This window comes from Melitaea cinxia, chromosome 12 (genome assembly GCF_905220565.1).
Source record: "Melitaea cinxia chromosome 12, ilMelCinx1.1, whole genome shotgun sequence".
NCBI classification, from domain to species: Eukaryota; Metazoa; Arthropoda; class Insecta; order Lepidoptera; family Nymphalidae; genus Melitaea; species Melitaea cinxia.
In genome coordinates, this window is record NC_059405.1 from 9,391,975 (window position 1) to 9,405,337 (window position 13,363).

At 29.9% G+C, this 13,363-nt stretch overlaps 1 long non-coding RNA gene across 1 annotated transcript; it reads left to right on the forward strand.

The window, feature by feature from the left end:
* Nucleotides 1–10,407: 10,407 nt before the first annotated feature.
* Nucleotides 10,408–11,087, forward strand: LOC123658330. The gene is made up of 2 exons (XR_006743855.1): nt 10,408–10,624; nt 10,877–11,087. It is a non-coding gene; the product is annotated as an uncharacterized LOC123658330 (long non-coding RNA).
* The last annotated feature ends 2,276 nt before the right edge of the window (nt 11,088–13,363 follow it).

Consider the following 13,363-nt stretch of genomic DNA (forward strand, 5'->3'; position numbering starts at 1 on the left):
AAAATACTGCATAGATTTACTTCAAATTTGGCACGAATATTATTAAGAAGTCGGGTCAATATATAGACTACATATTATCACGATATCACCTACGGGGAACGAGCAGTGAACCTTTATTTATTCAACGTATTCTGTAACAACGTGTAATCTAACGACGCATATTTGAATATTGTTGTTATTATGTTAATAACCATGCTATAAGCTAGTTTCACACTATAAATAAAGACATTCTGTAGTATATTTAGTATCAGCATTGCACCCGTGTGAAACCGGGGCGGGTCGCTAGTTATTTATATTATTATATTGTACACATGCGTAATATTTATACAAAACATTAATCATAACGTTAATAATAAAGTTATCTTAACTCGAACCCATATACTGCCGTGCTTAGGCAAAAGGTGATAACCATTTTTAATATTTTTGTAAAACATTGGCGCCATTACTTTATTTTATAATAAATATGGTAAAATTTATCATTAAATAATTATAATATATGTTTTAACCAATATTAATATTATAATACCATATGATTTTCTAATGTTTACGTGAATTTCAATCGTTATAATGAAACATTTTATTCGGATTTTATCGAGATTTATTAAGTTTTTTAAATGCCCGACGTTTCGGATACCTTACAGCAACGCGTACGCACCATCACATAAATACGCGTCATCAAAGATTACTCATTATATCTCGAACAAATTTGACAGAAAACTACAAAACAAGCATCAGCTTTCAATTAAAATAAGAATCATCAAAATTGGTATACCCAGTGAAAACTTATGCAGTATAATACAAACGTAGATCGACGAAAAAATAGTCAAGCAAATACGCATTATTAGATATAACTTGAAAAGTAAATGTTAGATCTCAATTAAATTTAAATAGGACCACATGACACGTTTCACATTTCAATTAAAAAAGAATCATCGAAATCGGCCCACCTAGGAAAAATTTCTGAGGTAACAAACAAAAAAAAAATACAGACGAATTGAGAACCTACTCCTTTTTTGGAAGTCAGTTACAAATAATAAAAAAATAAACCATTATAGACTTGATATTATACGAGTCTTCGTTACTTTTAAGGTGAAATGGATTTGCATTTACTCATATTTTATTTGCAAACTAGTTGTGACCGCGACTTCGTCGAATAAAAAATAAAATAAAAATTAAATTTCTAAAATAAAGCCAGCCCTTTCAAAGATTAGCCGGAATAAACAGACAGACAGACAGACGAAAATTGTAAAAATTGTTATTTTGATATATGTACCGTGTATACATCCATATGCATTAAGTAATAAGCGGTTATTTTAATATTATAAACAGACACTCCAATTTTATTTATTTGTATAGATAATATAAATCTTGTATATTATGTATATGTAAATTATAATGCTATATTAATGCATGATTAATCTAAGCTATACAAGATACAAGGAAAACAATGGCGTATAAATATTAGTAATAAGAGATAATGCTATTTTTGTAAAGACTAAAACTTTCATTGTTTATTTCATTAAAGTTAAGTAAAAACAAAGTTATTTAGTTGACAAATATGAAGTTCATCATTATCATCATTACAGCCTATACAGTCTACTGCTGGACATAGGCCTCCACAAGTTTACGCCAAAAATAACGTGAACTCATGTGTTTTGCCCATAGTCACCACGCTGGGCAGGCGGGTTGGTGACCGCAGGGTTGGCTTTGTCGCACCGAAGACGCTGCTGCCCGTCTTCGGCCTGTGTATTTCAAAGCCAGCATTTGGATGATTATCACACCACCGGCCGGCTTTTTAAGTTCCAAGGTGGTAGCTGTGTAACTGTGTTATCCCTTAGTCGCCTCTTACGACACCCACCAATATGAAGTTAATAGAAAATAAAATAAATAAATGCTGTACAATTTTATATTGAAAATGAATTGGGAAACCACAATTTAAATAAAAATGAATACATATTTGGTATTTAACGGACAATTTTATGGAGCCTTAATGCTTTCTGTTGCGAATGTGATTATACACTTCGTGAGCAGTACCAGCAGCGCCGATTATTCCGAGACCCTTTTTCTGTAAACAAAAAAATAATTTATTAAAAATTTGAAAATAAAAACAGTTATTGGCATTTATAACTACCGTAACATACAATAACTCTGCCCCCTTTTCTAATAGCATTGACGTTAACTTTAGGGTTCGCGCTGCTCTGACCGATGAACAAAGCGAACACCGCCATCAACATCACAAGTACAGCAGACAGCTTCATGGTTGCGAGTGTATGTTTGTAATGTTTTATGTCGACAAGTGATCGTCTGCTCGACTGCTTCGTGAATGATAAGGTCTACTTTACATCCCTCTATTTAAATGGTTTCTACTTACATGTTTCCTCACAGCAAAACCGCTATGGGTTTTTTCTATGTTAAACCCAATTTGGAGCGTCTTGCTGGAAATATTGCGTCAATCTAAGTATTGTTATTAAATATTTTGTCTATTATTCAGCGTATATTTGTAGAAAACTTATAGTTTTAATCAATAGTTTGTCTATAGTGTATATTCATTATAAAAAAAAAATAGCAAAGCGTTACATTTTTTGTATATATAGATGTGAAAAGTAAGAGCTACAAGAATTACTAAAATAATTTAAACTAGCTACATCCGTGCGAATAATTCGCATTAAATAAGTATAATAATTATCACTATACAATATTACAAAAAAAGTATTCATACATGAGTTGATTTAAAATCGTATAAAAAATTTGGCGACCGTCAATCATGTTGACGGTGTTTCAAAATTAAAGCTGTCGTATAGGTATATAATTTTAATAATTGATTAATTTACAAAAACAAAAGCAATAATAAATTTTTTAGTTGTTGATGCCGGTAGAGTAAGGAATTATCTATAAAATAATATCTAATTTATGTGGAGTAGTTGTGAGGTTTTTTTCTAAAATGGGAGGCAAACATCTTAGCGTTTAATATATATGATTAAACTGTATTCATTAATAAATTCTGGATTAAATTTGATTGTATATAAAAACGTTTTCTTTAAGAGAATACTGTTATTTTAATGTTTAGACATTCAAGATTTAATTGGATTCTATCTCTTAAAAACGCGCAAATCTCTACAAGTGTATGTGCATCTTGTAATGCGGGTTGTCAAGTGTTAAAATCATAACTTTGTAATTTTCATTCTGCACAAACTCTCACGAATTTCAATACATGGAACATGTTCATATGACACTACCTTGAATGTCTTTATTTACTCATTAATATTGTTTATTGTTGAAGCTACGATCGCGTTACCATTCCGCGAGAAAAGTCATTTGGGGATATTCGAATAAGTATTGAATGCCGATTTGATCAATAATAAGCTATTTATAAGGAGTTTTGTGTTTTCCCATTGAAAATATAGAGTAATATTTACTATTACAAAGTGTAATTACCGATTTAAGCTACGAATCTATTTCCATTAAAATGTGGCAACAATTTTATTCTGTTTCTGTAGATTTTCTGTAGTTATGTAATAGTTGTTCTTTTATTTTAGATATTTGGTAATGATTTAGTTCACGAGATAAAACGAATCTTCACTCATCTGCAAAAATTAAATAATCATCGTCTAATATAATAATCATCTTCTAATATACTAAATATTAAAGTTAATCGCGAAAGGTTTGGCTTTAATATTCCTAGCCAGGCTATATTATATTCGACAACCGCCATTTCAATCAGACTTCTAGCAGGCAACTCTTGGTCATTATATTCGCAACGAAACAGCGCTTATTTTGATGTAAGATTTCTTTACTAAACATGTGGGTGAAAGTAACTAGAACAATATATATGTAACCTACCAACTTGTTATGCATTTTCATTTGGTTTCAATTTTCTAAAGGTTTATACTAGGTCGGTAGGTACCTATAAAATTTATTCTTTTAACTCGTAGGTTTTCAGTCAACCCATTCGCGGTTATTTTATTTACTAAATAATAAATATAAAATAATTTTCATCCATTAAGCAGCATAAAAATATTGACTTGACCATTTTTTAAAGTACCTATTTTGTATTAAAGGTCAATGTAATTGAAGACATACATATATATATATATATATATATACTTCAAAGTTTCAAGTTCACTGGGTCATCTAGTTTTATACACAGTCAGTTACTTATAAATTAAATAGGGTTTTTCGGCCGTTATTTAACAATCAGATTTCATTTATTGCTGAGAATTGCCTTGTTATTATTATCAACTTTAATTATGTCGCTCGTTTATATCTTAGTTAAAATATAATAATATCAGATAAGTCACATTAAATAAACATTTACTAATTGACAAAATGAAATAAAAATATAACGTTCTCGTACACAATTAATTTAAATTTCAGAAAAACTTAACAAACCGCAAAAGCAGACAGACGGCTTGTTACTTACTCTTGGCCTAATACTGACAGACATCGCTGTCTATAAAGATTTATATATATATAATGTTTTTTGTAGATATTATATTTAAAATTTACTTAAATTTCTGACTTCGTATACATTTCATAATTCCTACAAAGTTTACGATAAACTTGCGCATTTTAATAAGTATATTGAGGAATACGCTTCGGCCTAAATATATCCGCCAACCCGCATTGGAGCAGCGTGGTGGATTAAGCTCTGATCCTTCTCCTACATGGGGAAAGAGGCCTATTCCCAGTAGTGGGATATTACAGGCTGAAGCGTATTGAGGAATACTCAGAGATAAGTCTTATTAAATTACGGTCAGAAAAATGTTATGTTATGCGTAACACTTGATAGGTACTTAAAAATATCAGTCAGTCAGTCAGTCAGTTCAGCCTATTGCTTTTTACCATTTCTTATCCTGTCACTCACTGAAATTGACAATTCATTATTAACTCAAAAAAGTACATAAATTTGAATATACTAGTTAGAAGGTTGACAATGAAAATGAACACAATCTTTAATGATATTTATTTAAAAAAGACGAATTAATACAATTGTTGATTACTTTAATGAATTAAGTGTATTCATATTAAATACAATTATTTAAATACAAGAATTATGAAAAAATAATACCACTAACCCGATTAATGAAAGCCAAGTTCCTCTGATACACGTGTCTAACGAGCTCCATAATTTTAGATTTTATTTTATTAATTATTATTATTAAATACCCTTTCTCCTTTCCTCTTTAGTCTCGTATAAAAAGAGAATAGAGCTTATATATGGAGTACATGATAAAATATTTTGTATCTGACAAGACTGGTACTTAGAATGCTAAAGATTTGCCAAAACGATTCAGCCTTCACCGATAGCAGGAGAACTTTTCCATTTTTAACCGACTTCCAAAAAAGGAGGAGGTTCTCAATTCGACTGTATTTTTTTTTAATGTATGTTACATCAGGACTTTTAACCGTGTGGACCGATTTCGACAATTTTTTTTTAATCGAAAGGTGGTGTGTGTCAATTGGTCCCATTTAAATTTATTTGAGATCTAACAACTACTTTTCGAGTTATATCTAATAATGCGTTTTTACTTGACGCTTTTTTCGTCGACCTACGTTGTATTATACCGCATAACTTTCAACTGGATATACCGATTTTGATAATTCTTTTTTTGTTGGAAATGAGATGTCCCTAGTTTAGTACTATGATAAGAAAACCAGGATCTGATGATGGGGTCCTAGAGAAATCGAGGGAAACTCTTGAAAATCCGCAATAACTTTTTACTGTGTGTACCGATTTTAATAATTTTTAATTTAATCGAAGATGATGTTTGTCATGTGGTCACATATAAATTTTATTGAGATCTGATAACTACTTTTTGAGTAATCTTTGATAACACGTAGTTACTTGACTATTTTTTCGTCGATCCACGTTTTATTACTCGTCGATGTAATTGAAGTCGGTTTTTTTTCGTTTGCGAGCAAACACAATTATTTGCTAATATTCTGACTAGAATTCTACGTAAATTATATCATATTTAATCATAAAATTATATAGTTAAGTAGATTCTGCATAATTAGTATGAATTATATTCTTCAATTTTAACATTAAGTAAAAGCTTTATTTACAAATATCCACAACCTCATTTGCGGTTGTCATCGCTTTCATTACGCTTAGTAGAATTTTAATTATGTAGGTACGTTAGCGTGGAATGAGCTTTATGTTTGAAAGTTTGGTTTTTTCCTTCTGTACATTCAAAGTTTTATCTTATACTAGCGACCCACCCCGGCTTCGCACGGGTGCAATGCTGATACTAAATATACTACAGAATGTCTTTATTTATAGTTTGAAGCTAGCTTATGACATGTTTATTAACAAATAACAACAACATTCAAAAATGCGTCGTTAGATTACACGTTGCTACAGAATGCGTTGAAGAAATAAAGGTTCACTGCTCGTTCTCCGTAGGTGATAGTGTGATAATATGTAGCCTATATGTTGACCCGACTTCTCAATAATATTCGTGCTAAATTTGAAGTAAATCCATGCAGTACTTTTTGAGTTTATCCCGGACATACATATAGACAAACAGACAAACAGACAAAAATTCTATAAACTATATTTTTGGCTTCGGTATCGAATGTAGATCACACCTCAAGTATTCTTTTAAAAAAATATTCAATGTACAGTTTTGACTTTCCTACCATTTTATTATATGTATAGATGGATCCCTTAGGTAATTGTTATTATGGTGGTTATTTCTGTACCGCCAAACTAGACATTGAAATATTTACTAGTAAAAAACGATCTTAAAGAAAATTAATTAAAAAAAAATTAAAGAGGAATATAACCTTTAATGAATTATAACTATGTAAATATTTGGACTTTGATTTTCATCTTATCTCCCAAAACAGTCGTGACGAATTTGGAGTTAAAAATATTTAGTATCCTAGCTCTTGCCCCGTATATGAAACGAATTCATATGAACCACACTTTTATTTTATGACGACGCGTTGGCGCAGCGGTAATAGCGGTGCCAGCGCAACAGCCAGTGGTCGCGGGTTCGATTCCCGCTCACGTCTGGGCATTGTGTTTGTATACTGTGTGTGTTTCTGGACCTCCAACACAGGAGAAAATCCTACTGGGGGATCTATTGAGTGAGAAGCGCTTATTAATTCTTATTACTTACTTAATAATAATATTTCCACTGTGAATAATCGTACACATTACAAACAGCCCTGGATTTTGTCATTATGAATCATTATTCGCTCAGTCTTCGCCTATAATAGTTATAATCTTCCTAAGTATATCAATTATTATTTGTAAATAATCTTACAAGTACTCGATCTAAATTGTAATATATGTGTGTAAATACACATAGAAAATTTAATCAGTATTTTTATAATACTTAATAATGAAACCGTTTGATTAGATATTGAAACATATCATTCTTTCAACATTCACACATTAAATATTATAAACTTTTCTTCAAAGCGAAATTGATGTTATTTTACTTTAACCGATTGAAGAACTAATAATATTTACTTTATATTCTTATATTTATCGTAAGTGCAATCGCATTTATTTGACTACTAAGCCGCATGTTCACGTCACGAAGTATGTTCGTGAGTTAGGTGACCCCGGTTTGCGGGAAGCGGTAGAGTCCCGTTCTTGAAGAAATTCTTTTATCTTACTTAACCAGTAAAGTATATAACAAGATATATACTTGACGCACTATATGTCTTGGAATCATTGTACAAGTTTAAATCTCGTACTTCGTTGATCTGTGAGAAAAATAATAACTCAAAATGAAATTTATGTCGATTTTTGTTATCTTAACGTGTATTTTATCGCTTTTTGTCGTGCCCAATGAAGCAAGGCCGGGTAAAATACCAATAAACGCTATTAAGAAAGGCGCCAAAGTTGTTGTAAGTATAATATTATTTATTCATATACAAAACCAACTCATTGATTTTTAAGTGTCTGTTCATAAGTTAGAGTTTATTTAAAACAGTAATCATCATCAACTTCTTTCCTTAAACGAATTAAAACTAAAAAAAACTTTTGAATGGTAGTTAAAATATATCATTCGTTTCTTTTTGTTATAATTGTTGATTTTTTTTAAATAAATTTAAAAAAAACCATTAGTTTTTAATTGTCTTGAAGACTTATGTCTCTTACATGTAATATTTTTTTTTAGGGCAAGGGACTAAAAGTTATAAATATCGCAAGCACAGCTCACGATATATGGAGTGCAATTCACAAGAAGAGACATTAACCAGTATTTTACTATGTATCAAAGGAAATTAATCGTAAACCATTAGAATGAGGACTGCCCCTAATTAGGTAAAAAGTGTGTTGAGAAATTTAAGAAGTAATAAAGCAAATAAACAACACATGTTAGTTTTGTAGTTCTCATTTAAAGGGTTTACAATAAATATGTTAAAAACCCACAATGTTTGCTATAATGCGATGATAAGTATAGCGGCTCGTCTATTTTGACCTCGATTTTAAACTTCTAAATATATTTGGGTGGAAAATTGTTAACGAGGTCTTTTTATTTATTTAGTATAAATGAGATTATGTTATTGCCAAACCAGTAATTATAAAACGTACTTATAACCTTATTATTTGTTCATAATAAAAATATACAAGAAACTTATATTTCGTTTCATTCATAAGAGTTCAATTTTATTACTTCCAGATACATTTTTAATTAAGATTTTTTTAGAAGATTAACAAATTGGGTAAATTTTATGTATTTAATTAGTATCGTGTAAAAACATTTTCATTTCATTGAAGTTTTTTTATTTTTAAATAATGAGAAGTATTATAATAATACTAGCTGACCCCGCAAACGTTGTTTTGCGATATATGTTATTAACCCCCTTAATCCCCCCCCTCCCTATTACTTAGGGGGATGAAAAATAGATGTTGGCCGATTCTCATAGATACCGGATAAGCACAAAAAATTTCATCAAAATCGGTCAAGCCGTTTCGGAGGAGTAGGTATGGCAACGAAAACTGTGACACGAGAATTTTATATATTAGATTATTGTATATGAAAGATATTGATTATTTTGACATTAATAGTTATTATCGCAGTACAAAAACAAGAAATAATGACAAAATTGGAACTCCTTGGAAGTTTCCGACAACGTAAAGTAAACGTTTCTAGGTGATGGTATTTGAATGTAAAATCCCACAAGCGATCTTACAATTTCCAGAAATAAATTTATAGTTTGTATCATGAAGAATTTAATACGTAAAGTATATTTTTAGGTTCTAGACTGTATAAATGATAAAAATGTGTGGGTTTAGTGGTGTTGTATTCTTGTAAGTATCCTTGCAAGATAATTATGTTTATACCAAAGGACAGTTTTTCTTGCTAATTCTGATCTTCAAAATCTACATTCTGAATCGGTGGTAGCTTCTTACTATATCAGTAATTAATTTATTACAAAATTAATATAATTTTAACTCGTTTTAGCTTACTTGAATAAAGAAATTTTTGATATTGTTCGTTATTTGGTTGACTCTATGTACGTTTTAAACTCAAATAATAAATAAAAAATAATAATAAAAAAATAATAAAATATTGTCACTTAAGCGTTCGTCACAACTTTTTTTAAAAATTATATCTTAATTATGGATGACATTAAAAAAAGACTAAACAAATTGTTGTTATATTAATCGCAAGTAAAAGTGAAAAATAATAATATGATTATAACATTAAATGGCTTCGATCGTCGTCTGATTTAATTAGAACTACTTAAAAGCAAAACAAAAATAAACATAAAAATCAGACTAGTTATCAGACAAGAGTAAACAAAGGTTGCTAATGAAACCCTAACGGGAATTGTATGTCACGGATCTTTATTTTAGTACCATAACAGACTTATGAAAAAGATAAGGAAAAAATGTCAGAAAAAGCCTTTATATTATTTACAGGCAATACGAATATATGTTAATTTATCTTAACTATTGGAAATATAAAAAAAAATTAACGACTTATTTGATTTTTCTTTCTGCTACGAATCCTCACATAATACGAGTAATAATTATGTATTAGTTTAAACACTACTAATTATAAAAAAAAAAATTAATATATGTAAGGCACACGCATACTTATTTTTCTTAAACAATCAGATATATTTTTTTATAATTATTCTTCGGTGCTAAAAACCCTATTTATGTCAAAAATACGAAATGGTTAAAAATATGATTCACACTGCCCAAACAATAAAATTAACAATACATTTGTACGCAGGAGTATGTAATGAATCGATTATGCGTAACTCGCACTGAGATATACCATAATTATATTTGATCTTCAATTTTATAATTTATGGAATAATTAAATTTACGCAATAATTTAATACAACTCAAAATGTCGTTATTTTTATTAGAAAATCTAAGTAAATCACTTTCCTTATGTTGACTTGCGCAGCAAACAAGAAGTATTTTCCCACACGTCACACGACAATATATATAAGACTGGTCATCCCTATTAGACAATTCATTTCTATGTAATAACTGCGTCAGGCGTACAGAATGAAGATTGTATATTTATTTGCTACACTAATGCTGTTCTCTCAATTTATGGGAAACAGTGCTTACCTTTCGGGAATCTCACCATCTACTACAACTCCTAAGCCTTGGAGTAAAAAAATAAGTGATGGCCTGGTGCGTATAATAAGGAAAGGGATTTTGTATTTGGGGAATTTCGTTAGTAGAATATGCTTTCGGAATAATAAGCACAAACAAGAGCGTGCTAGACATACGACACCGCTTCCTCACTGACTTATATTGCCTTTGGGAACTTTTTATTACTTTTCTAAGAATTTTTTAAGAAGATTAGTAATAATAATTTTTGCACGTGTGTTTTATTCTATTATATAGGAAATAAATTCTCATATATTTTTTTTTTAATTTCAGGGGAAGTTTTTCCAAGGTGCTGCAATTCTAGGCGCGGTGCAGGAAGCGATCAACAATGGAAAAAGAGGCAAACATAAGTCGTTCCACTCAAGTAGCTCTAAGAATTAAATATTTAAGTTTATTTGTTGCGATTTAATAAATTTTACTCAATTTTGTATGAATCAGTATTATTTGTATGTTTTCTAGAGGAGAGTAAAAGATTTAACACGCATACGATTTGTTTACTTCTATTACTTGTTATCATAAACAACTCAGGTGTAGGCATCGGTCGGATTTTATATCAAACGTACATAGAATACTACAACTTCTAGAGCGTGTTTTATCACTCTGCTAGTTTTTAGAAAAGGAATTAAATATCTAGGCAACTTATTATTAAAAAAATATATACTTTCGTATATGACTTGTGTCTGATAAAATTCCAATCTATTTTTAGGGCTCCATACAGTTGAATGACAAACTAAGCCTTATCAGGATCAGTTCATCAGATATAATCAAACTGACAAAATCACATTTGTTCTAAATGTAGAGTGAACTAAAAGAATTATCTAAAAAAAGGATTTTTTTTTAACAAATACGTAAACGAGTGGAGGAAATAAGTAGAGTCGAGATTTTTTTTTTTTTTTTTTGTATTATAAATGTCCTGTTTTAATTTAATTAATTTCAGATGAAGTTGCTTTTGGCAGAATTTGCTTTCCGAGTTTGCCGTAATTATTTATGAAATTATATGCGACTCAATTGAAAATTGAAATAAAAAGAAGTTATATTATCGTTCTAAAAATATATGGTAATAGAAAAGTAGAATAAAAGTTGAATATTGTTTTTTTAAATATTTGTCTACTTTTTAAATTTAAACACAGGTATCATAACTTTTTTTTAATTTAGCGTACGAATTACGTTTGATGAATAAAAATTTTTGTACCTATATCCTCTCACGCTTCGACATTTTTTTTTTTAATTTTGAAAGAAAGTATAAAAAGAACGAAGTAATCTTTCACTTTATTGCACCGTCACACTATTCATCACGTAGTCATCGTATCTGGCTTCTGATCAACATATTTCAGCCATAAAAATGATAAAGGAAATAAAACATACTCAAATTTATTATACAACGGGATAAGTATCAATAAGTATTCTTAACTACACGTTCCTTTCGGTTTTACTTACTCGTATACTTATATATATTCCTACGCGTATTTTAATTTTATGTATTGTCTATACTTATTATAGAGTACGCAATTGTATATTGCTATCTTATACGTTCGTAATATTTTATTTTTTAGTTAGTACACTTTTCTTCGCTTTTTTATGCCATGTCCGTATGTTGGTAAATTCAACGGTTGATTTAAGATTTTTGATAATTATGGTATGTTTCTTTATGACGTATCTTAAACAGTATTATTACTATTTTAAAGGTGTGTAGTCTATTTTTGATGTAGTTAATATGAAAATCAGAGGCATTTTAAATTTTATTGATTATAAATGCAGTAAGAAACAAATCTTTCATCTAGTAGGATTGGTAGACAGCTTAATGCGTAACAATTAGGTAGGGCGACTGATGCGAATATATACTTACATTTTTATCTTAAGTAGTGAATTGAATCCTAAAGCTTAGGTAGAGTTACTGCCAGCTGTGTCGACCGGTAGAAGAGATATCTTTGTAAAATCTTTAAGCATTTGAAAATTTCTAGTAAAAGAAATCGTAATTTACTAAAAATAATGGTAAACATAGTCGATCGTTAAACATATTTTCTTTAATTGAAAACTATAATGAGTGGTAAACACTTCAGAAGTTGCAAAGTTAGAGATTTAGATTTGCAACGTACGTTGTTTTAAAAGTATCTAAGTTAGTAATTACAATATTACTTAATAATCATTTGTTGAAGTATATCAATATTGAAGGGTGTTGTTAAAAAGCCACAACGTAAAATTTGTCGCTAAATTTTACAAAGGTAAATTATGTTTGGTATATTGACGAATAACACATGTACATTTTTTTTAATATTTAAGTATAAACATTATCGAAAAACAGCCCAATTAACGATTTTTTTAGATGTTATTATGTGTTGCGTAGCAGCGGTAGCAGGATGTTGTTATCACGTTGTTATTCACGAGTTCTGAAGTAGATAGACCCAATTCGGGAGCGTGTGTAGGCTTTCGTGAGTAATAATTAATGTACTTAGATGTTATTTAATCGAAATTGTCGAGATGATCGAACAGAAGTGTATGCTCTGACCAACTGAAGTTACATTATGAGAAATTTAATAAAGAAATAAGAGAGAAATTTAACAGTAAGTACAACGCATTTCTAAGCATTATGCTTTTCGACTGACATCGGTATTCATAGATGTGAACTATTTGGGATAAACAAAAAAAAAGTTAATTATAAAAATACAAACAAGCCTGAGGGGCTCTTCTGAGGTAGGGCACAGCAGGAATTTCCTGCTCAAAATATGGAGCAGCCCGACTGGGGTAGTAAGTACCTCGACC